Below are 26,836 nucleotides of genomic sequence, written 5' to 3'. Positions count from 1 at the left end.
AATGCAATAAAGTTGGGCTAGCAAGGAAGAGCCAAAGGTAGAGATCCAGGAAGCAAGAAATATGTCATAAAATTCTCAACAAATTTTTATTGAACACTTTTTAATGTTCAGGAATCCAGCTGACCACTGGTGAAATTACAAAGGTGTGTAAAATGCAGTCCTTACGTTTGATTAACTTAACAGTCAAATGTAAGAGACACACTCACATACCCAAATAATAGTACAAATTTAAAAAGATACTTGAAGATGACTTCAGTGATATAGGGGTGTCTACAGAGTGTGTGTGTGGGGGGGTTGGTTATTTGTTACTAGCTTTATTGAGATATAATGTATTTGTGATAAAAACGCACACACTCATCATGCACATTTGAATGATTTTTAGTAAATTTATACGATTGTGCAATCATCACTACAATCCAGTTTTTGAACATTACCATCACTCCAAAAAATGTCCTTGTGTGCCCATTTGCAGTAAATGTCCCTCTTCTACCCCAGGCCTCAGAAGCTCATTGATCTGCTTTGTCAGAACAGCCTTGAGTCTAGGGCTAATTTGACCTCACTACTGAGACAGTGCCCTTCTGGGGACTTGGCCCAGCGCTGGTGGGAACATGAACTATTCTTAGCTCTGGATGGATAATCCTCTGGGACTTTTCCTGCTGCCCCTTTCCTGTGGCTCTTTCCTCAGCCTCGGTAGTTTCCTCACACTCAGCCTAAAACTCAGGAGGGGCTTCTCTGCAAGCCTCTGAGGGCAATGGCCTCTCTCTGTGAGGCTCTCTTTTCTCTGAAGATTCCCCCATTAATTTCAGTTGCTTTGTCCTCAAGCTCTCAGCTCTGGCTCCTCGACCCAGTGACACTACTGGGCTTGGCTTGTCTTCCTCCTCCCCGTGTTGTGGCCTGTGAGCTGCGGTAAATCTAGTTTCTATTATTCCATTATGACTAGGAAAACAAGTACTAGTTTTAAGGGTTGTTTTTTTTAAATTTTATTCCCATGCGCCACCTACCTATGGCAGTTCCATACAATAGAATTAATTCTCAATAAATCAGCAGTGGATTGATCCAGTTTTGAGATCAAACATGGTAAATACAGGGCTTCCCTGGTGGCGCAGTGGTTGAGAGTCCTCCTGCCGATGCAGGGACACGGGTTCGTGCCCCGGTCCGGGAGGATCCCACATGCCGCGGAGCGGCTGGGCCCATGAGCCATGGCCGCTGAGCCTGCGCGTCCGGAGCCTGTGCTCCACAGCAGGAGAGACCACAGCAGTGAGAGTCCCGCGTACCGCAAAAAAAAAAAGAAAAAAAAAACCATGGTAAATACATATACACACACAATATATGTGTATATCTATACTTGAAAAGCATGAAAATAATGATGAATCAGTGAAAACCTCTACATATTATTATAAACTACAATATTTGCCACATTATGTGAACCTGGCAGCAACCCATACTGTTCCAGTTCACACGTAGATAAATGTTATCTTGGAATGGGGGTCACATAATTAGTTTGTTTTTAGATTTTTTTAAATGAATTTATTTTGTAACCTCTTGCATGAGATTGCAAGTTTGCTTAGTGGGGAAGAGAATGGCAGCAAGAGTGGAAGTGCTGAGTACCGCAGCCAGCATCCTGTATGATGTACTTAATGGTATGCTCTCATCCAGACAACTGCGTTTGTATTCTTGCGATATTTTTGAATGATATTTACAGACCAATAAATGTGTTCTTTTATCAGGATTTTATCGTTCCTAGTGACAGAAATCCCCACCCAAACTAGTTAATCATAAAAGGGACTTAGAGGACTTCCTTGGTTGTCCAGTGGTTAAGACTCCGTGCTTCCACTGCAGGGGGCACAGGTTCGATCCCTGGTCAGGGAACTAAGATCCCACATGCCAAAAAAAAAAAAATTATATCTATATATAATTTTTTTTTAAAAAAATGGACTTAGATGGCTAGCTAAACTTAAGGTCTACTTTCAGATGTGGCTGGATATAGAACACCAAAAAATGTTATCAGCTTCCTGATTTTCTCTCTCCAATTCTGGCTCTGCTTCTTTTTTCTGACTTCATTCTCAGAAGAGTCTTCCATCCTAGTTGCAAGATGGTTGCCTGGGGCTGTATATTTCCACTTCATATTTCCACGTATTCCAAGCAAAAGTCCCAAGATTCACTCTGGATCAGCTGAGGTCATATGTCCACCCTGACCACTTTGGCAAAGGAAGTGTAATGCTCTGATTGGCTTAAGCCAAGGTCATGTACTTTACCTTAGACTGAGGGTAGAGTTCTTCTCAGATCATGTGACCTGAGGCTGGAAATCAGACTATGGTTAGAAGTTGAGTGAATGGCTGCTGGAAAGGCAAGTAATAATTGTGCTCTCTGTACATGAGATGTAACCGTAGCCAAATAAGTTTATATTAAATCCACTTCTAACCATATTTTGACTATGACAGCCTGTATTATTTCCACCTCCACTCTTGCCACCAACACACATATAGTCTTATTACCCTAATTAGCTGAGGGCTGATTATATTGTGTAAGAGAGAACAGATAAGGAGAATATATAATCACACAATGGAAATCTTGGAAGACCTCATTGAAAAGGGAGGACTTTAATATCAAGAGATAGAAGGGGCTTCCCTGGTGGCGCAGTGGTTGTGAGTCCGCCTGCCGGTGCAGGGGACGCGGGTTCGTGTCCCGGTCCAGGGGGATCCCGCGTGCCGCGGAGCGGCTGGGCCCGTGAGCCATGGCCGCTGGGCCTGCACGTCCGGAGCCTGTGCTCCGCGGCGGGAGAGGCCACAGCAGTGAGAGGCCCGCGTACCGCAAAAAAAAAAAAAAAAAAAAAAAAGGAGATAGAAGGCGATGGACATTCCAGGTAAAGAGAATGTCACAAAGAAAACAAGCTGGAAAATATAGAACAATAAATAGGTCAGTGAAAGTACAGATTGGGATCCAGGGTAAGACTGTAAAGAGGCTGAGGGAAGGTCATGCAAGTTCTTGAGCCTCAAGCTAAAGGATTTGAATTACTCTGATATGCTTAAGGCATAGGTCAGCAAACTTTTTCTGTAAAGATCCAGATAGCAAATATTTTAGGCTTCACAAGTCAAGAGGAGAAATCATGGATATTATGTAAGAACTTACACAACAAGAGAGAAAACAGGGACTTCCCTGGTGGTGCAGTGGTTAAAAATCTGCCTGTCAAGGCAGGGGACACAGGTTCGAGCCCTGGTCCGGGAAGACCCCACATGCTGTGGAGCAACTAAACCCGTGTGCCACAACTACTGAGCTTGCGCTCTAGACCCCTCGAGCCAAAACTACTGAGTCCATGTGCCACAGCTACTGAAGCCTGTATGCCTAGAGCCTGTGCTTGGACACCCAGGATCCTGCTTGGACAGTCAGTGTTGTGGAACGAGGATGGTTCTCAGCAAGGCAGTGTCTGTCAATTAAGTTGTCCTGTAGCCTGGTTCCCACAGACTTATCTTTAGTATTAGAGTACTGGGGAGACAATGAAGGAGGGATTAAAACTGCACTGACAGATTAAGAACCCTTGGAATTCGAGATTTCATCAGTAACAGGAGACTTGCTCTTGACACAGATCTCAGTACCCTTGCCTCAGGTATTTACCACCTTTGGGCAGGTGTTGGCAGCAGGGCACATGCATGTCCCCAAAAGTGAGGGCCTCCTTAAATTTTGTGCCTTGACACCATGGTCCCAGCCCTGGTTAGCAGTCATAGACAGCAAGATGGCAATTTCGGTGACAACTAGATGCCAGTAGGAGGAGGAAAATGGTGAGTTCCATAGGAAGCCATCATGGGTTGTCTTTGAAAAATTCATGAAAAGATAGTCACCCCATGAGCACATATGGGGCAAATGTGGGGTGGCCTCAGAATATGCCTTGTTGCCTTACATCCTTGGTGGCACATGGTGGGCTAAAAATACATATAACAATGACTCAAACAATCATACAAACATTTAATTATGTATGTAGACTTAGGTGTTATATAAATACATGAATTCCTCTTCCACAAATCAAATTATATTTGGTGTATTACTTTCCTCCTGGAAAACTGCAGGGAAGTTGCAGCCATGCACCTATGTTATTTCCCACTAAGTGTTTGCTTTATAATGAAGGAAAACAAGCACATTTCTTAGGGAACAGGTGTAGTGCTAGCAGTTAGGAGAATAGCAAACAGGAATGGCCTGCTGCCTTGGAAACAGCCTGGTGTCCTAGCAACAAGCACATTCATTTGCCTGGCCTGCCCTGTGGAGTTCTGTCAACACAGGTAAAGGGCTCACCCACAGAACTTAAGTGACAGTCTTTCTGTTCCAGAGTTAAGCTAGGCCCATCTATGTAAACTTGGAAGTGGATGAGAAACCAATTCATTCTGCCAAGAAGCCAGTGGTTTGGAAGCTAAAATGTCAGCAATGTAGGAGTTAAATTTATTCACATCTACTCTTCATCTAGATGGTCTGGACATAAGTTTATTTGTTCACTCTCCTAAAGGAAGGATCAAAACTATGGTGGCCGTGGCTAAAGCCATGACTATGGCTCTGTCCCCTAGACTTTCTTTGGGTTAAGAAATGTAGTATTTTCCCCAAACTTCATTTGACCTCTGCCTCTTTGTTTGAAGCCACAAAGGCTAGGAGAAAGAGGACAGGACAGTGGCAGTAATTTAAATGTGATAGCTTCCCTTTTCCCACATATTTTAATTATAATCGCTAAATTCTGTGAGAATGATTGAGAAGATTTTTTGATCTGGACAATGTCCAAAGTATCTCATGAGACACATAAGAAATTTCAAACTATTGGAACTAGCTATGGGATAGCATAAAGGGCAAATTTCCTGAGGTCAGGGCAGAAACTATATATATATATATGTATATATATATATATATATACTTTATATATATAATTTTAATGATTGCATAAAAAGAAATTAAATAAAACTTTTATTCCTTTAAAATGGTTTAACTCTTTTATTAGTGAGTGTCATAGTCTAGTAGGTCATATACACACATACACAAAATGTTTAAAAGTTTTTCATAACTAAATCAACCAGAAGGCAAAATAAAAATAATGAATCTTAGCTGTTAGTTTCTAAAAGAAATTCAATCTTTCATTTTGACTCAAAATGATATCATAAAGTTCTAGTGAATTCATATTTTAAAAAACTAACAGGGACTTCCCTGGTGGCACAGTGGTTAAGAATCCGCCTTCCAATGCAGGGGACACTGGTTTGATCCCTGGGCCATGAAGATCCCACATGCCACAGAGCAACTAAGCCTGTGCGCCACAACTACTGATCCTGCTCTCTAGAGCCCGAGAGCCACAACTACTGAGCCCATGCGCCACAACTACTGAAGCCTGCATGCCTAGAGCCCGTGCTCCACAACAAAAGAAGCCACCGCAATGAGAAGCCCACACACCGCAAAGAAGAGTAGCCCCTGCTTGCCACAACTAGAGAAAGTTGCGCGCACAGCAACAAAGACCCAATGCCGCCACAGATAAATAAAATAAAATAATAAATAAATTTAACAAAGTGTAATGAAACGAATTATAAAGTTAGTTTACAAATTCAAGTGGATGCCTGAAAAATGTCTTTGGTAACTGGGGAGATAGTTGTTTATAACAACATGTTGAATAACTATGCTGTGATCATTATGACAACTTAGGCTTTTAGAATGAAGTCTTAAACAGAAGGAAATAATTCCCTACATCCAAGTTGGGGAACAACCAACCAATTTAGAGATTAAAACTATAAACCAATGGTATTATATTTCAGTTGATTACATTAAAAAATATTTATTTATTTATTTAGGCTGCACGGGGTCTTAGTTCCCTGGGATCTAGTTCCCTGACCAGGGATTGAACCCATCCCCCGGCATTGGGAGCATGGAGTCTTAGCCACTGGACCACCAGGGAAGTCCCTCAGCTGATTACATTTAATTGATTAGTAAAAGGAAAGCACAAACAGATGAGGTTTTTTTGGAGTATGATTGACAAGGAAAAAACAAATGATAGTGATGATATAAGGCAAGTTTCGGCAGAGCATAAGGAGAACCTAGGAAATAATCACAGGTAAAGCCAATAATATAAGGCAGAAAGTCTTGAAGAAGATAGCGAAAGAAAACCTTTGTTACAAATGAATAAAGAGAAAGTTATGTGTGCGTATGTTAATAGCTTAAACACCCAAATATACTTTACTTTAAGCAATACCTTTAATTAAATGTAAACAGCAAACTCAGTAGTTATGTCAACTTCTATTTTAGTAACATGTTTAAAGGAGATTACAAATCTCCTAGTAACGATGTAGCCAGAGTTTTTTCTGGAAAAAAAAATTATTTCTCTTCAACAGTTGTTTCTGAAAGACAATATATTTGTAGAAAATGAAATTTAACACCAAAGAGGTATTTTGTAGGCAAAGTATGTGAATGTTAGCTTACGTTATGCTCATCGAAATGTATTTAATTTTCCAAAGGACAATTCTACACAAGGTTCAACCAAAGGTTTAACAAAAGTTTCAAAGTCCTGTTAAAGATTTCCTAAGAGTCCTCATCTCACTTGCTTCCATTTTACTTCTGCTCCTCTGTGGTCACTACTAACGTGCAAGAAGCAATTTTGCAAGCATTTATGTGGCTGTGAGCCATGTATGAGTCAATTAGATTGCCTACTTTTTAAATCTCTCTAACAGTTTATGAAACAGACTAACGCCTTCTCTCACACTGCATCAGGCCTGGATTCTGCCCTTTTGAGGAAGAATGTATGACACCAAAAAAAAAAAAAAAAAAAAAAGGCATCTTGGTGAGGTCAGGGCAGATAATATCAAACTCTTCTCCCTCTCCTTTTAAAAATGATCTATAAACTCTTCTTGAGATCTATTTGAAACACACATGCAATGCTCAGAAAACAGCAATTCTTTAGTAACAGGGCCCAGCAGACTCCCCATCCCTAACCATCCCCTCAACGCCTTAGTCTTCTAGATTTGTTTAATTTTAGATCAACTAAACCATGTTGCTTAACAAAATTGCAAATAACTTCCCATGAGAAACCCACTTTCCATGAATACAGGTCTCTATAGATAGAAGAGAAAGTCAGGGATGTAAAACACAGTCTGTTCAATATTACTCTAGGCCAGTATTTAACTAAATATAATGAACCAATAAAAAGAGTAGCATGGATAACACAAAAACAGGAGGTTAAAAAAATGCTTTCATTGCCTTCGAGGGCAGCAGACTTGCCTTGCTTCCTCTTTTCTTCCTTCCTTCTGTCCTTCATTCCTATGTGCTGATGCAGCTAATATTAGCATGTGTTTGTATTCCCTGAGCACAGGGCAGATGCTGAGGCTACCAGTGATGAGAAGTGGACTAATAGTGTGCTGAAAAAATTCAACCTGGAATTTCTGCTTCGTGAACTTACTTGGCCTTCCTTAGTAAGACAACTGGATGCTATTTTACTCTACATATACATTCTGGATTAAGCAATATAGCAATTGATGTTGGCCATTAGTTACATTGGAGCAGGGATAGGACCTCCTTTTGCTCATCATTACAGCCAAAGAATCTAGCAGAGCATGGCATACAATAGGTACTCAATAAATACTGAAGGAAAAAGTGGTTTTGGTTTACGCTTTCTGAACATTTCCAAATGCAAATAAAGAAAGAAAACAGCATGGAAATAGCCATGCTAAAGCTATTTGCCCTTACCCAAACACACCATGTTCTTTACATCTCCCTGTATTTTGACCCATTGCTTACTCAGTGTAGAATTTTTTGAACTAGGCTTTTACCTACAGATTGCTACTTAAACCTCAAGTTTCAGATGGAGGAATAACACTTCTGTGACGCTTTGACAGACTCCTCTGTTTTGTGATGTTTCTTCCTACACACATAGCATCTTGTACTTACAGCTCTCTTATGGAGTTGTGATTGCTTATTGGCCTAAAAAGATGCCCTCTCCCTAAATTGTGAATTCCTTAATAGTAGGGAATATATCTTTTCATCGTTGTAGTCCCAGTCCTAACATGGGTCTGATTTGTTGGGATATATGCATTGTCCATTGAATAAAAACTATTTCCTTTCACATTCCAACAGGAAAATCAGACACATGATCAAGCAGTTGGCTTATAATATGATGCATCTTATAGTAGAAATATGATACAGTGAGAGCACAAGGGAGGGGATGATTACTTTTTCCTGGAGTTTGGGATTAGGCTGTATAGAGAAGATAACATTTGACCTGTCCTTGGGACATGAGAAGGAGCTCACCAAGTGGATAATCTAGAAGAAAGAACACAATGAGCAAAGACAAGAAGATTTAAAAGACAGAGTATGGCACTGTAATTCTGCTTCCAGACAAGATGGCATAACAAGAAGCAAACTTATCCTCTCACCTGAACCAACTGAAAAAGCAGACAAAATATATGAATGATGTTTTCAAGATATTATACACAGGTAATAAAGCACAGTGATGGATGCAAGATGGGAAACAAGATGAGCCCTGTGACTGTCCCAATTTACCTGGAGTTTCCAGGCCATGGTTCGGGGAGAAGGAACCCAAGCAGGGCTCACTGGTCTCCCTGACCAGAGAGATGGAACTAGGAGTCTCAGGAGGCTCCATTTTCCTTGAACCTGAAGAGATTCCTTCTGGAGTCTTCAGCTGAATGCTGATTAAGATATTCGTGTGAAATAGCCAGGAGATGGAAACAACCAAAGTGTCCATCATCGGATGAATGGATAAAGAAGATGTGGCACATATATACAATGGAATATTACTCAACCATAAAAAGAAACGAAATTGAGTTATTTGTAGTGAGGTGGATGGACCTAGAGTCTGTCATACAGAGTGAAGTAAGTCAGAAAGAGAAAGACAAATACGGTATGCTAACACATATATATGGAATCTAAGGGAAAAAAAATGTCATGAAGAACCTAGGGGGTAAGACGGGAATAAAGACACAGACCTACTAGAGAATGGACTTGAGGATATGGGGAGGGGGAAGGGTAAGCTGTGACAAAGTGAGAGAGTGGCATGGACATATATACACTACCAAACGTAAAATAGATAGCTAGTGGGAAGCAGCCACATAGCACAGGGAGATCAGCTCGGTGCTTTGTGACCACCTGGATGGGTGGGATAGGGAGGGTGGGAGGGAGGGAGATGCAAGAGGGAGGAGATATGGGAACATATGTATATTTATAACTGATTCACTTTGTTATAAAGCAGAAACTAACACACCATTGTAAAGCAATTATACTCCAATAAAGATGTAAGAAAAAAACCCAAAAAACTGAAATGCTATTAAAAAAAAAAAAAGATATTCGTGTGAAGAAACTACCTGAGGCTGGAGAAAGAACAACCAAAAGGATTAAAAGGAATAATCTCTGGAGTTAATCCATTGATGAAAATGGTTTCTGTTCCCACAGCCAGTGTGGAAAGCCTCATAATTCACAGAGATTGCACAGAAAGGTTTTGCATCACTAGTGGGACAAAATTAGCCCTAGACTCAGAGCTGCTGTAGTTCCACCTAACAAAGCTCAAAAGCAGGAATTGTGTATTAGTTTTTTATTGCTGTGTAACAAACACACACACAAACAGCAGTTTAAAGCAACAATAAATTTATCTCACAGTGGTTGTAGGTCAGGAGTCCAGGTACAGGTTAGCTGGTTCCTCTACTTAGGGCCTCACCAGGCTGAAATGAAGTGAGGGTATTGGCTGGGGCTATGATTCTCATCTGAGGCTTGGAGTCCTCTTCCAATATCATTCAGGTTGTTGGCAGAATTTACTTTCTTGCAGTTGTAAGACAGAGATCCCCGTTTTCTTGCTATCTGTTGGTCTGGGACCACTTTCGGGTCTCAGAGAGCCCCCAGAGGCAGCAGACCAGAAGGAGTGTGGCCTCTGATGCTTCATCTTCTTTTAAAGCCTCCTTTGATTTGGTCAGGCACACCTGGGATGGTGCCTTACTGCTTGACCTAGTTCTAAATGCATATAGAGGAAATATTTAAGACAACTATATTAAAAACAGTGGATGGTAAAAGGATATAAACAGCAACATGGTTTCTAAGCTTTATTTAAACTGATAAATTGTCAACACCAGTAAGCTGTGATAAGTTATACATATATAAAATGTAATACCTAAAAAAATATACAAAATGATATATGCAAACACACCATGGATACATAACAACAGAGTTGTAAAACAGTTCAAATAACCCATTGGAAGACAGGAAAAAGAACACAGAGAAGCAAAAAAGAAAGAATGAACATAAAACAAAAAAATGGCACATTCAAGTCCTAAAATAACAATAATTACATTAAATGTTAATGGTCTAAAATACTAATCAAGACTTACTGTAAAGCTAAAATAATCAATGCAGTTAAGTATTGGTGGAAGAATAGACAAATAGGTCAATGGAACAGAATAGAGAGCCCAGAAATAGACTCACATAAATATAGTCAACTGATCTTTGACAAAAAAGCAAAGGCAATAAAATGGAGCAATGATTGTTCTTTCAACAAATGGTACTGGAACAACTGGACATGTACATGCAAAAAAATGAATCTGGATACAGACCTTACACCCTTCATGAAAATTGACTCAAAATGGATCACAGAACTGAGTGTAAAATGCAAACTATAAAACTCCTAGAAGATAACATAGGAGAAAACCCATGATCTTGGGTATAGTGAAGACTTTTTAGATATGATGACACCAAAGGCATGATGCCTGAAATGAATAATTGATAAGTTGGACTTCATTAAAATTAAAAACTTCTACTCTGAGAAAGACAATGTCACAGAATGAAAGAAAATATTTGCAAGTATTTTGCAAAATATCTGATAAAGGACTGTTATCCAGAATATAGAAAGAATTCTTAAAACTCAACAATCAGAAAATGAACAATCTGATTTTTTAAAAATGGGCAAAAGACCTTAACGGACAACTCTCCAAAGAAGATATACAGATGGCAAACAAGCATATGAAAAGATGCTCAACATCATATGTCATTAAGGAGTTGAAAATTAAAACAATAATGAGATACCACTACACACCTGTTAGAATAACCATATATTTTTGAAAACCCTTAAACATTATATAATTATTTGGTCTCTTATACTAGATACTAGAGAAAAAAAATTTCTCCTAGCTTCCTCTTTTAATACAAGTGAAAATAGTACAGTCTTTACTTGTATATTGACAGACACACACACGAATACATATAAACACATGCAGATTAACAGTCTATGAAGTCAGAGACCTTGTTCAAAATTATGTTTTGTCATATACTAGCTTCCTGACATGTATAAGTTAATTCATATTCTGAGGCTCAATGACTTTATCTATACAATGAAGATATGTCAGAGGGTTATGATAATTAAAATAAGATAATCAAATAAAATTCTATAGATGTACAAGACACATAGTAAGGGCTTAATAAATATTGATAAATAGATATTCATTAAAATTATAAATTTTAACTATTATTACTAAATTCATCCAACAGCTTTCTCTGACATTTTCTTCCATATAATTTATGAAGTTTAAAATTAATATATCTTAATGAAATATCTATAGCTGTCTCTTAACTGTGAAAAAGTACAAAATGTATTTTTAATTTTTTAATCTTTTTGAATGCTTCAATTTGAAAAATCCAGTCATTAGGCTTTAATAGTGAGAAAATGAATAATGAAGTGAACAATCCACTTATTAATGACTGTGTTTTTAATCTTACACAAATGCCAATTCTTAGTCATTATGAATGCATTTTCCCTCTCCCAATTGCCTATTTAATGAAAAATGCATAAAACTCCAGTTTATTTTGAGTGCAAGCAATTGAGATAATCAAATAATTGAAAAAATTTGTAGACTTCATATTTTCAAAGAAAATCCCAATCAAAGTGCATTCCAAAGAGTCAAGCTGATTTGAAGAACTTTTAAATTTAATTTAATTTTACTTTACTATATTTTATTTTATTTTTTGCAGTATGCAAAGTGGTTGAGAGTCTGCCTGCTGATGCAGGGGACACAGGTTCGTGCCCCAGTCCGGGAAGATCCCACATGCCACGGAGCGGCTGGGCCCATGAGCCATGGCTGCTGAGCCTGCGTGTCTGGAGCCTGTGCTCCACAACGGAAGAGGCCACAACAGTGAGAGGCCCATGTACCGCAAAAAAAAAAAAAAAAAAAAATTAAGGAAATGGTCATAGGAACATACATATCGATAATTACCTTAAACGGGAATGGATAAAATGCTCCAACCAAAAGAAACAGGCTTGCTGAATGGATACAAAAACAAGACCCATATATATGCTGTCTACAAGAGACCCACTTCAGACCTAGGCACACATACAGACTGAAAGTGAGGGGATGGAAAAAGATATTCCATGCAAATGGAAATCAAAGGAAAGCTGGAGTAGCAATAATCATATCAGATACAATAGACTTTAAAATAATGTTACAAGAGACAAGGAAGGACACTGCATAATGATCAAGGGATCAATCCAAGAAGAAGATATAACAATTATAAATATATATGCACCCAACATAGGAGCACCTCATACACAAGGCAACTGCTAACAGCTCTAAAAGAGGAAATCGACAGTAACACAATAATAGTGGGGGACTTTAACACCTCACTTACACCAATGGACAGATCATCCAAAATGAAAATAAATAAGGAAACAGAAGCTTTAAATGACACAACAGACCAGATAGATTTAATTGATATTTATAGGACATTCCATCCAAAAAAAGCAGGTTACACTTTTTTCTCAAGTGCACATAGAACATTCTCCAGGATAGATCACATCTTGGGTCACAAATCAAGCCTTAGTAAATTTAAGAAAATTGAAATCATATCAAGCATCTTTTCTGAGCACAATGCTATGAGATTAGAAATGAATTACAGGGAAAAAAACATAAAAAACACAAACACATGGAGGCTAAACAATATGTTACTAAATAACCAAGAGGTCACTGAAGAAATCAAAGAGGAAATAAAAAAATACCTAGAGACAACTGACAATGAAAAAACGACGATCCAAAAACCTATGGTATGCAGCAAAAGCAGTTCTGAGGGGAAAGTTTATAGCTATACAAGCCTACTTCAAGAGACAAGAAAAATCTCAAATAAAAAATCTAACCTTACACCTAAAGGAAGTAGAGAAAGAAGAACAAACAAAACCCGAAGTTAGCAGAAGGAAAGAAATCATACAGATCAGAGCAGAAATAAATGAAATAGAAGTGAAGAAAACAATACCAAAGATTAATAAAACTAAAAGTTGGTTCTTTGAGAAGATAAACAAAATTGAAAAACCATTAGCCAGACTCATCAAGGAAAAGAGGGAGAGGACTCAAATCAATAAAATTAGAAAAGAAAAGGGAGAAGTTACAACAGACACTGCAGAAATATAAACCATCCTAACAGACTACTACAAGCAACTCTATGCCAATAAAATGGACAACCTGGAAGAAATAGACAAATTCTTAGAAAGGTATAACCTTCCAACACTGAACCAGGAAGAAATAGAAAATATAAACAGACCAATCATAAGTAATGAAATTAAAACTGTGATTAAAAATCTTCCAACAAAAAAAGTCCAGGACCAGGTGGCTTCACAGGTGAATTCTCTCAAACATTTAGAGAAGAACTAACACCCATCCTTCTCAAACTCTTCCAAAAAATTGCAGAGGAAGGAACACTCCCAAACTCATTCTATGAGGCCACCATCACCCTGATACCAAAACCAGAAGAAGATACTACAAAAAAAGAAAATTATAGACCAATATCACTGATGAATATAGATGCAAAAATCCTCAACAAAATCCTAGCAAACAGAATCCAACAACACATTAAAAGGATCATACACCATGATCCAGTGGGATTTATCTCAGGGATGCAAGGATTCTTCAGTATATGCAAATCAATCAATGTGATACACCATATTAACAAATTGAAGAATAAAAACCATATGATCATCTCAATAGATGCAGAAAAAGATTATGACAAAATTCAACACCCATTTATGATAAAAACTCTCCAGAAAGTGGGCATAGAGGGAACCTACCTCAACATAATAAAGGCTATATATGAGAAACCCACAGCCAACATCATTCTCAATGGTGAAAAAATGAAAGCATTTCCTCTAAGATCAGGAACAATACAAGGATGTCCACTCTCACCACTGTTATTCAACACAGTTTTGGAAGTCCTAGCCATGGCAATCAGAGAAGAAAAAGAAATAAAAGGAATACAAATTGGAGAAGAAGTAAAACATTCACTGTTTGCAGATGACATGATACTATACATAGAGAATCCTAAAGATGCTACCAGAAAACTACTAGAGCTAATCAATGAATTTGGTAAAGTTGAAGGATACAAAATTAATGCACAGAAGTTTCTTGCATTCCTATACATTAATGATGAAAAATCTGAAAGAGAATTTAAGGAAACACTCCCATTTACCATTGCAACAAAAAGAATAAAATACCTAGGAATAAACCTACCTAGGGAGACAAAAGACCTGTATGCAGAAAACTATAAGACACTGATGAAAGAAATTAAAGATCATACCAACAGATGGAGAGGTATACCATGTTCTTGGATTGGAAGAATCAATATTGTGAAAATGGCTATATTACCCAAAGCAATCTACAGATTCAATGCAATCCCTATCAAATTACCAATGGCATTTTTTACAGAACTAGAACAAAAAATCTTAAAATTTGTATGGACACACAAAAGACCCTGAATAGCCAAAGCACTCTTGAGGGAAATAAACGGAGCTGGAGGAACCAGACTCCCTGACTTCAGACTATACTACAAAGCTACAGTAATCAAGACAATATGGTGCTGGCACAAAAACAGAAACATAGATCAATGGAACAAGATAGAAAGCCCAGAGATAAACCCATGCACCTATGGTCAACTAATCTATGACAAAGGAGGCAAGGATATACAATGGAGAAAAGACAGTCTCTTCAATAAATGGTGCTGGGAAAACTGGACAGCTACATGTAAAAGAATGAAATTAGAACACTCTCTAACACCATACACAAAAATAAACTCAAAATGTATTAGAGACCTAAATATAAGACTGGACACTATAAAACTCTTATAGGAAAACATAGGAAGAACACTCTTTGACATAAATCACAGCAAGATCTTTTTTGATCCACTTCCTAGAGTAATGGAAATAAAAATAAAAATAAACAAATTGGACCTAGTGAAACTTCAAAGCTTTTGCACACAAAGGAAACCATAAACAAGATGAAAAGACAACCCTCAGAATGGGAGAAAATATTTGCAAACGAATCAACGGACAAAGGATTAATCTCCAAAATATATAAACAGCTCATGCAGCTCAATATTAAAAAAACATACAACCCAACTCAAAAATGGGCAGAAGACCTAAATAGACATTTCTCCAAGGAAGACATACAGATGGCCAAGAAGCACATGAGAAGCTGCTCAACATCACTAATTATTAGAGAAATGCAAATCAAAACTACCATGAGATATCACCTCACACCAGTTAGAATGGGCATCATCAGAAAATCTACAAACAACAAATGCTGGAGAAAGTGTGGAGAAAAGGGAACCCTCTTGCACTGTTGGTGGGAATGTAAATTGATACAGCCACTATGGAGAACAGTATGGAAGTTCCTTAGAAAACTAAAAATAGAATTACCATATGATCCAGCAATCCCACTACTGGGCATATACCCAGAGAAAACCATAATTCAGAAAGGCACATGCTCCCCAATATTCATTGCAGCACTATTTACAATAGCCAGGTCATGGAAGCCACCTCAATGCCCATCGACAGACGAATGGATAAAGAAGATGTGGTACATATATACAATGGAATATTACTCAGCCATAAAAAGGAACAAAATTGGGCCATTTGTTGAGACATGGATGGATCTGGAGACTGTCATACAGAGTGAAGTAAGTCAGAAAGAGGAAAACAAATATCATATATTAATCCATATATGTGGAACCTAGAAAAATGGTACAGATGAACCGGTTTGCAGGGCAGAAATTGAGACACAGATGTAGAGAATAAAAGTATGGACACCAAGAGGGGAAAATGGGGGTGGGGGGTGGTGGTGGTGGTGTGATGAATTGGGTGATTGGGACTGACATGTATACACTGATGTGTATAAAATTGGACTAATAAGAACCTGCTGTATAAAAATATAAAATTCAAAAATTTTTAAAATAAAATAAAATATAATTTACTGTGTATTAATTACCTCTGTCAACCTCACACATTTCAAAGAAACCCATATACTATGTGTGCAGAGACTTTAAAAATATGCTTTGCAGAGACTAAAAAGCTGGTTTACCCAGTAAGACTATATTCCAACTGGCCTTATCCGAAACAGAAGATATATATTTGCCTCTTGAGCTGTAGTGATGATTGGATATGAATTCTGAGAACCTGAAGACTGGTATTTATGGGCAAAGTATTCTAGAAATAGCTGAGGAAAGATTTTTAGCTTTTCAAATTTAGTCTTTAAAAGATAAGATGTACCATGTATATTTGTGGAAATATTTTGTATTCTTACAATACCTTTAAATGAACATAGCTTCATTGAAAATAATGTGAACAGATTGAATCATCTTGTGAACAGATTGAATCATCTTGTAAAAAGCAGAGGAATTAGTATAGAGGGTAAAGGACTTTTTTTTTTTTTATAAATTTATTTATTTTATTTACTTATTTTTGGCTGCGTTGGGTCTTCATTGCTGCATGTGGGCTTTCTCTAGTTGTGGTGAGCAGGGGCTACTCTTTGTTGCAGTGTGTGGGCTTCTCACTGAGGTGGCCTATCTTGTTGCAGAGCACGGGCTCTAGGTGTGCAGGCTTCAGTAGTTGTGGCACGTGGGCTCAGTAGTTGTGGTGCATGGGCTTAGTTGCTCCTCAGCATGTGGGATCCTCCCGGACCAGGGCCCGAACCCACGTCGCCCGCACTGGCAGGCAGACTCTCGACCACTGCGCCACCAGGGAAGTCCGAGGGTAAAGGACTTTTAAAAATAATTTGCTTGCAGTAAAAGTCAAATCATTATGCTATACACCTTAAACTTATACAGTGCTATATGTCAAGTATATCTCAATAAAACTGGAAGAATAGAAATTACTGAAATGCCAACTGCTTTTCTCCATAAAGTAAAAAAGAAATTTGAAAGAAATATAAGCTAAAAAAGGTATCAACTTTTCCAATTAAAACTAAATTATTGAAGTGATAAATCTCACAGGTGCATATAAAAAGCAATATTAATAACTAACATTTACTTAGAGTTCTACAACTCATTATTTTTTATCAGTTATCTTTTTGTTTTTCAGAACCATCTGAGGCAGGCATTATCATAATCTACATATTCCAGATGAGAAACCTGAGACTCAGAAAGAATAATCCTCATTTTCATTACTTAACTTTTCTGCCAAAACACAACAAAGGTAGTTTTCCCTTTCTTTAGGCAGTAAGAGCTGTTTTCTGGTTTTGTAGTGTTTTGTTTTGTTTTTTAAAGTCCCATGCCAGGGAAATAACAGTCATAAATAGTAATGAGAGGATACTATTTTCTTCACAATTGAAACAGCAGCTATTGCTGCCTTCTTAGGACTAAAAACAACCTAACAAAACTCTCCACTATTCTAAGATCCAGAAATAGAGATCAAGTCGATCTTGGCTCCCTCAGGAATTTAGGTTGGCATTTAGGGAGTGGGAGTGTGTGTACTCTGGCATTAGGGGTCACTCTGATGCTCAGTCCCACTGATGTTTACTAGAACATTAGTTTTAGGGAAGTACAGGACAAGGAAACAGGCTAGAGGTCCTAAACTGCAAGAAAAAAGCACAACCAAGATTCCATACAGGATTTCAAATTTCAAGTACCACTATAGAATCCTTTCTAAAATTTTTCTCTTTTGCTAACGTGAGATTGCTTTGTTTTGGGAGGGCATATGTTTCAGTCACTACACAGCTCTCAACTTGTTCTATAAGCCACATACTTCTGTTTTTAGAAACACATAAACTACTGTAGTTATCTGACAAAATTAGATTTAGATATGTGACTGGGAGTGTGAAATGGGATACTTCCAGTTCATGAATCTGGAGAGCTTATATTGAAGAAGATTTGGGAAAAGAAGTATTAGCATGGATAAAGAAAGACATTACATAATTATAAATGGGTAACACCAAAAAGATGTAACAAACCTAAATGTGTATGCACCTCAAAATAGGGCTTCAAAATATATGAAACAAAAGCTAGTAGAAATAAGCGAGAAATCCACATATATACATGAAGACATCAACATTTCTTTCTCAGGAATCAATAGAACAATTTAATATCAATAGTATACAAAAGAGCAATATTATCAACCAACCTGACCATATTTACATTTATAGAATATTCCACCATCAGCAGAATACACAATTTTTTTCAAATGCATATGGAATATTTACCAAGATAGACTGTAGTCTGAACCATAAAACAAATCTTAACAAATTTAAAGAATTAGAAATAGGCAAGTTCATAGAGACCAGAAAATAGAAAAGAGATTACAAGTGGCTGAGGGGAAGGGAAAGTTATTGTTTTAAGGATGCAGAGTTTTTATACGGGATGCTGAAAAATGAAAATGTTCTCAAAATAGAAAGTGGTGATAGTTACACAATATTGTGATTGACACTTAAAGCCACTGAACTGTACCCTATAAAATGTTTGAAATGGTAAATTTTATGGTATGTATATTTTACCACAATAGAAAATATCAGTTGGGGAAAAAAACCCACACATATATCAGTATATAATCTGACCAGAACAGAATCAAATGAGAAAACAATTTAAAAAATCAGGAAAATATTTGAAAATTAGACAACATACTTCTAAATGAACCACTTGCCAAAGAGGAAATTTCAAGGGAAATTAGAAAATATTTTGAACTGAATAAAAATACAACATATAAAAATTTGTGAAATGTAGCCAGAAGAAAATTTATAGAACTGAATGCTTATACTAGAAAAGAACAAGAGTTTAAAATCAGTAGCCTAAGCTTTCAGTTTAAGAATCTAGAAAAAGGGAACAAATTTAATGCAAATCAAGTAGAAGGATGGAAATAAAGATAAGAATGAAAACCAATAAATTTGAAAACAGAAAGCTAATAGAGAAACCAATGAAAGCAAAAGCTGATATGTTGAAAAGATTAGTAAATTTTATAAATCTCTAGCCAAACTGACCAAGAAAAAAGAGATCATGTAAATTGCCAATCTCAGGATCGAAAGACGGTACATCACTAGAGACACTATATACATTACAAGGACAATAGATTATGATGAAAAAAATTGATTCTCAGAAATTTAAAAGTTAGATGAAATAGACAATCCTTTAAAAGACACAAATTAGCAAAGCTCCCTCAGGAAGAAATAGATAACCTGATTATCTACTGATAATAGCTTAAAACTACTGAATTTATAGCTTAAAACTTCCAACAAAGAATACTCTAGGTTTCACTAGTGAGTTATACCAAACATTTAAAGATATTATAACAATTCTACACAAACTCTATGACAAAATGGTAAGGGAAGGAACCTTTCCCAACTTGTTGTATGAGGCTAGCATTACCATGATAGTGAAACAAAGAAGAAAAAGAAAGAAAAAGGGAGAGAAAGAGGGAGGGAGAAAATATAAACATACACACAAAAAACCTTAAAAAGAAGTTAGTAAATTTGGGCTTCCCTGGTGGTGCAGTGGTTGAGAGTCCGCCTGCCGATGCAGGGGACACGGGTTCGTGCCCCAGTCTGGGAAGATCCCACATGCTACAGAGCGGCTCGGCCCGTGAGCCATTGCTGCTGGACCTGCACGTCCGGAGCCTGTGCTCCACAACGGGAGAGGCCACGGCAGTGAGAGACCCACGTACCGCAAAAAAAAAAAAAAAAAAGTTAGTAAACTGAATCCATCAATATATAAAAATGATAATATTTCATGGTAAATTGGGGGTTTATCCAAGGAGTGGAATGTTGGTTTAACATTTAACAATCTATGTAATTTATCATATCAACAGAATAAAAGAGAAAAACCACACAATTATCTCAACAGATGCAGAAAAAACGTCCATACTTGAATTTTTAAAAAGCTTATCAAGCCAAGAATAGAAAAAAAAATCCCCGTTTTAATAGAGGGTACCTGTAACTAACATAATGGTGAAAGACTGAATGTTCCCATATGATAGGTAAAAGGGAAGGATGTCCACCCTTATTGCTTCTATCCGATACTGTTCTGGAGGGTGAAGCCAGTGCAGTAAGACAAGATAAATAAATAAAGTAAATGTAGATTGAAAAGAAAGAAAGAAATCTGTCTCTATTGGCTATCAACAGACAGAATATCCCAAAGAATGTATAAAACAGCTACTGGGACTAATAAGTGAATTTAGGAAAGTCATAGGATTCAAAGTCAATGTACAAACATTCATTGTGTTTCTATAAAGTAACATAAACTATTAGAAATTGAAATTTGTAAAGAGTACTATTTACAATAGTGTAAAAATATGATATATTTTGGTATATAATATACATGTTAAAAATTATAAGCTATTGATGTAAGAAATAAAAGATCCAAATAAATGGAAAGCATACTGTATTCATGGATTGGAAGGCTTAATATTATTAGAATGTCAATTCTCCCCACACTGATCTACAGATTTAATGTAATCTCATCGTAATCTCAGTACTGTATTTTGTAGAAATTAGCAAGATGATTCTAAAATTTCTATGGATAAACAAAGGCTGTACAATAGCCAAAACAACTTTGACATATAAGAAAATTTATATGACTTGATTTATACTTATTATAAGGCTACAGTTATCAGGAGAGTGTAGTGTTGGTAAATATAAACATATAGATCAATTGAATAGAACAGAGAGTCCAGAAGTAGATTTATACAAAATTGGTCAATTGATTGATTTTTGACAAAGTTGTTAAAGAAATTCAATGGTGAAGGGATAGTTTTTCAGCATCTGGTTATCAAACAATTTGACATCCATATGCAAAACTAAAAAAGAACTATCTTTCTGCTGTTGCTTTATAATAGTATAATTTTATTATGGTCCATTAACATACTTTGTATTATTTTAATTTATTTAAATTTGTCAAGGTTTGTTTTTGCTTCATGTATTTTATTTAAAGCCTTGTTATTAAGTGCATACTCATTTAAGATTGTTATGTCTTCTGGTAAAGTGACCATTTTATAAATCTCTAATGTCCTTTTTTTATCCTAAATAACATTCCTTGTTCTGAAGTCTACTTTGTCTGATACTAAAATAGCCACTCCAGCTTCCTTTTGATTATTGTTTCTGTGGAATATTTTTTTCCATACTCTTACTTTTAATCTATCTAAGTCTTTATGTTTAAACTGAGTTTCTTGAGAGCAGCATGTAGATTTTTTAAAATTTTAATATTACTTCAATCTTTTAATTGGTATATTTAGACCATTTACATTTAATGTAGTTATTGGTGTGGTTAGATCTAGGTCTATTATTTTGCTATGTGGTTTTTGTTCTGTTTGCTCTTTTGTTTCCCTACTCCCCATTTCCTGCATTCTTTTGGATAGTTTGAATAGTTTTAGTATTCCACTCTATTTTATCTACTGCTTTTTTGGTGTTGTCTTTCTCTCTCTCCTCCCTCCCTCCTTCCCTCCCTCTCCCTTTCTCTTTCTGGTCTTTCTAGGGAAGAATTTCTCAAACACAGTACAATTTCTATTTTGGACCAAATAATTATTTGTTCTGGACAGCTGTCCCATGCATTGTAGGATGTTTAAAAGCATTTCTGATCTCTACCCACCAGATGCCAGTTGCACCTCTTCCCCAATTATGGCAGTCAAAATTGTCTTTAGACATTGCCAGTTGTCTCCTGGTGGGCAAAATCAGCCCAAGTTGAGAACTACTGCTCTAAATAATACAACAGAAATACTTAACATTTCAGAGTATAGTTAGAGTAATGTTTTACTATTTAATATTTAGAAGTTTTACAATCATATAAGTCTCTTAACCTCCTCCCTTTATACTATACTTGTCATATGTATTAATTGAACATGCATGAAAAAAAAACCCCCAGTTTTCTATATTTACTCAGATTTTACTGTTTTTGTTCTTCTTTGATTCCTGAAGTTCCAGGTTTCATCTGGTATTATTTCCCCTCAGCCTGAAGAACTTTCTTTAGCATTTGTTTTAGTTGGCTGTATGTTCTCTTAGTTTACCTTCATCTGAGAATATCTTTATTTCTCTTTCACTCCTAGGGGATATTTTCATTGGATTTAGAATGCTTGGTCGAAAGTTTTTTCCTATCATTCTGAAGATGTTCTACTGTCTTCTGGCTTCCACGGTTTCCAATGAGAAGTCCATCATTTTTTTTTTTTAACGTCTTTATTGGAGTATAATTGCTTTACAATATTGTGTTAGTTTCTGCTGTATAACAAAGTGAATCAGCTATATGTATACATATATCCCCATATCTCCTCCCTCTTGCGTCTCCCTCCCAACCTCCCTATCCCACCCTTCTAGGTTGTCACAAAGCACCAAGCTGATCTCCCTGTGCTATGCAGCTGGAGAAGTCCATCATTATTAACATCTTTTTTCTCCTATATATGTTGTGTCATTTTTCCTTAGCTGCTTTTAAGATTTTTTTCTTTACATTTAGTTTTCAGTAGTTTGATTATAATATGTCTGGGTGTGGTTTTCTTTGAGTCTATTCTGTTTTATGTTCTGCGAATTTCTTGAATCTGCAAGTTAATGTCTTTCACCAATTTGGGGAAGTTTTCAGCCATTGTTCCGTCAAATATATTTTTCTGCACCAATTTTCTTTATAGGACTCAATTGTTACAAACGTTAGACTTCTGATATAGTCCCATATAGTCTCCTTGAAGTTCTATTCAGTTTTTCTAATCTTTTTTCTCTTTGTTTTTCAGATTGGAGAATTTCTGTTAATCTGTCTTCAAGTTCACTGACTCTTCCCCATGTCATCTTCATTCTGCTATTGAGTTCATTAGTAAATTTTAAATTTCAAAGAATGTATATTTTAATACTATTTTATTCATTTTTTATAATTTATTTTCTTTGCTAAGACCTCCTATCTTTCCATTCATTTTGTCTCATGTATGTTTACCTTTGCCTCATGAAGCTTATTATAGTATCTGCTTTAAAGTCTTTCTCTTATAATTTCAGCATATGTGTCACCTTGGGGTTGGCATCTGTTGATTTTTCTTTTCCTTTGAGAATTGGTCACGTTTTCCTGGCCTTTTGCTTATCAAGTAATTTTGGATTATATTCTGGACTTTTTGAATATTAAATTGTGTAGATACAGATCCTGTTAAAATTCTCTAAAGGATGTTAGTCATTATTATTATCATTATTACTGTTTTAGCAGGTGACAGAACCAGTTAGCTTCAACCTACAAATTTTTAAAATCACTTTGATCCGGCAAGACAGCTGGGTGTGCACCAGCCTCGAGCCTGCAAGCAGATCCTCCCTGCCCCCAGGGACTCCAGCCCCACCATGGCAGATTCCCAGCACATATCTGCCCCCCACTGCTGGACCACCTGCACCAACTTCTTGTGCACCCAAAAGGGAAGTCTCCTGTTTGCTGAGATTATATTGCGCCTGGTGATTCTGACCCTCTTCAGTGCCTCAACAGCAGGATATTCCTCTCTGTCTGTGATTGAATTGATCTTTGCTTCTATCTTCTTTGTCGTCTACATGTGTGACCTGCACACCAAGATACAATTCATTCACTGGCCTTGGAGTGAGCCCTCATAGTGGCCATCCTCTACCTGATCACCTCCATTGTTGTCCTTGTTGAGAGAGGAAAGCGTTCCAGAATCATTGCAGGGGCACTGGGCCTAATTGCTAAGGGCCTCTTTGGCTGTGATGCCTCTGTCACTTTCCCCTTGAGATAATAAAGACATACAGCAGCACCTACTGACCCTGCTGATACCCTGGCCCTGTGTCAGTGTACTCCCTTCATTTCTCTCTGTAACCTGCAAATAACTCCTCCATCGAATTAACTCCTCCCCCTGTCCCTACAGCACTCCCCGCCAACTCCCAGCCCTGTATTGAGGTAAAAGTGCTGCTATTCAGAGAATTTATCTTCCAGCCTGCCAATCACCTCTCCAGGGTGTGCCTAGGTCCCCTTCCCTTATGCAGTATAAAAATGAGACGCCAGTTCTGTCTGGTCTATGCCCCCACCTAAGCCACAAAATGAGGGAGGAGGGTACCTTAGATTTCAGACTCCAGGCCCCAGGTTGTGACTCGCTCCAAATAATCAGTGCGGGGGGTGTTTCTATGGAGGAATACATAAATAATACATAAATAATAAATGGATTGTTAGAACAGCAACCAAAAAATCCCTTTCTGTGGGCAGTGGTTCCAATCTCAGTTCAGTTTCCTAACCTTGCTGATGCTGCTTTGGGTTTGTTCAACCACATACATCTCTAAGACGTTAGTCTGAGACCTGGTTGGTGGTTTAAATAGTAATTCAGTTCTCAAAGTTTTGCTAGGCTGCTTTGGGTCTGTCCCATGCATATGCAGCTCAAGGGTAAGTTAGGGATCTGTCTAGTTTCTTACACAATTTTGAGATATCCTCTTCTCCAACTCACTTCTCTCCAGGATTCCTCCTACCCTCTCTGCCCCACAGAGGCCCCCTTTCCCAGTTCTTCTGTGTAAAAAGGCAAGGTTTCTTTTAGAGTTTTAGAGTCCCTGTATCGCTGCTGGCAAACAGTTCTGCACTTGGGGCAAAGCCACAGGAGAAAAGAGGGGAAAAAATAGAAAACTCATTCTCAAATGAATTGCTCCTTCAAGTTTTGACTCCAGTCCACAATCCACCTGATTCCATTTACTTTTGAGAGTCCTTAGATTTTTGTGTTTTGTTTTTTTTTTAAATTTTATTAATTTATTTATTTATGGCTGTGTTGGGTCTCCGTTTCTGTGCGAGGGCTTTCTCTAGTTGCGGCAATTGGGGGCCACTCTTCATCGTGGTGCACGGGCCTCTCACTATCGCGGCCTCTCTTGTTGTGGAGCACAGGCTTCAGACGCGCAGGCTCAGTAATTGTGGCTAACGGGCCTAGTTGCTCTGCGGCATGTGGAATCTTCCCAGACCAGGGCTCGAACCCGTATCCCCTGCATTGGCAGGCAGATTCTCAACCACTGCACCACCAGGGAAGCCCGATTTTTGTGTATTTTGTCCATAGTTTTCACTGTAATCAGCAGGAGAGATGCGCCATAGTGGATGTACTCTAACTTGGTCGGAAGTGGAAGTCACATTCTGATATTAGATGTAAGAAAAAGATTTTTAAGGATGTTTGTAAAGATACATAAAATGAATATAAGGAAGAGTAAGGCTTTGGTGATCACACGGTCCAATGGAACTCCCTCAGTAGTTGCCTAGAATAGAAGGGGTAAGAGTGCTAAGTATAGACAACACCAATCAAGTGTATTCTTAAAATAACACACAAAGTCAGAACTCAGGCATTCTAGTTATGCCGAGATGTCTTGATGCCCTTTCTCATACTCTTCTTTTGTGGGTAGTTTGGACAAACACCCTTTAGTGATGTCTCGGACAGTGATTTAGAAATTATGTTACTCAGAGCTCTAGGCATTCCATGGAGCCCTTTCCCCGCCAAAAGTAGTGGGGAGAGGGTGAATGCCCTGGTACTCCTCCCTGCTTCAATTGCAGCAGCCCACTTTTATCTGTTGTTCTTATTGGACAGTGTTGTAAGATGTCATAACAGCTAGTATTAGCATTGGTAAAAATAAAAACAAAAATAGGAAGCCACTAGTTTACAGTAAAGAGCCTGGGTTGATCAGCAGTAGCTGTCTGTGATGATGCTTTCCAATTCTTCTCATCGAGGCTTGTAAAACAGCTGAGGTATTCTAGATAAGAAGTACTGAGGCCTTTTCTGGGATTGCCTGGGGTACTATGGGAAGTTCAAAGCAGTAAAAGTGTTTCGGCTCTTCTGATTTAAAGTGCTTGTCTGAATACTGGAAAATGCAACATGGGCTGTTACCAGTTTACGTGCCTTACTCCCTCATTGCCAGAGTAAACCCGTGTTGCTTGATGACTTAAAGCTATCAAACCAAGGTGATACTGACCTGTTTCACCCCTTTGGAGAATATTTGCTTTTTATGAGGCTCCTGAGAATGGCAAGTACTTAACACAAAGAGATTACTTTAATACTTACATTTAAGGTAACAAGCTAGTGGGAAAGAGACTCTTCCTTAGGTGTCTTATAACACGGGGATTATATAAAGTAAGTTAAACAACCTTGGACCCACACTTTAGGGATGGCTGAATAACAGCAGTGTTTAATAGTTCATCTCCCAGCCTTCTATTAAATATTCACAAAGTAATACAAAAAGATGAAAATGTGCAATCACTCTCGAAATAAAGGATAAAAGTCAATCATAAAGGAGAATGCTGAAAGTATTTCTATTACTAAATTTTCACTAGTGCCAAACTAAGAAACAGAATTGATATCTGAGGCATACAGCAACCTTTTTTTTTTTTTTTTTTTGGTTTGGCCACCCCGTGCACTTATGGCATCTTGGTTTCCTGACCAAGGATCGAACCCGTGTCCTCAGCAGTGAAAGAGTGAAGTCCTAACCACTGGACTGCCAGGAAATTCCCCACACAGCACCTTTTGAATCTGGAAATCTGTAAATTAGGTAGAAGGGACTCTGTCTCATGGCTCCTCTAGATTCCCTTCACTGACTGCCCATGGTTTGGGAACACAGAGCTTCACTAATGAGAAATCTAGGCAGCCATGGCCTTCACTGTGTGGAAACAGATGTCTGAATGGTCGGGGTGC

The 26,836-nt window shown here is 37.6% G+C and overlaps 1 pseudogene; it reads left to right on the top strand.

The window, feature by feature from the left end:
* LOC117307742 (proteolipid protein 2 pseudogene) overlaps positions 1-26,209 on the top strand; it is a 108,698-nt pseudogene extending 82,489 nt beyond the window's left edge.
* The last annotated feature ends 627 nt before the right edge of the window (positions 26,210-26,836 follow it).

Source organism: Tursiops truncatus, chromosome 13 (genome assembly GCF_011762595.2).
Source record: "Tursiops truncatus isolate mTurTru1 chromosome 13, mTurTru1.mat.Y, whole genome shotgun sequence".
Lineage (NCBI taxonomy): Eukaryota > Metazoa > Chordata > Mammalia > Artiodactyla > Delphinidae > Tursiops > Tursiops truncatus.
This window is presented reverse-complemented; position numbering and strand designations above follow the sequence as displayed.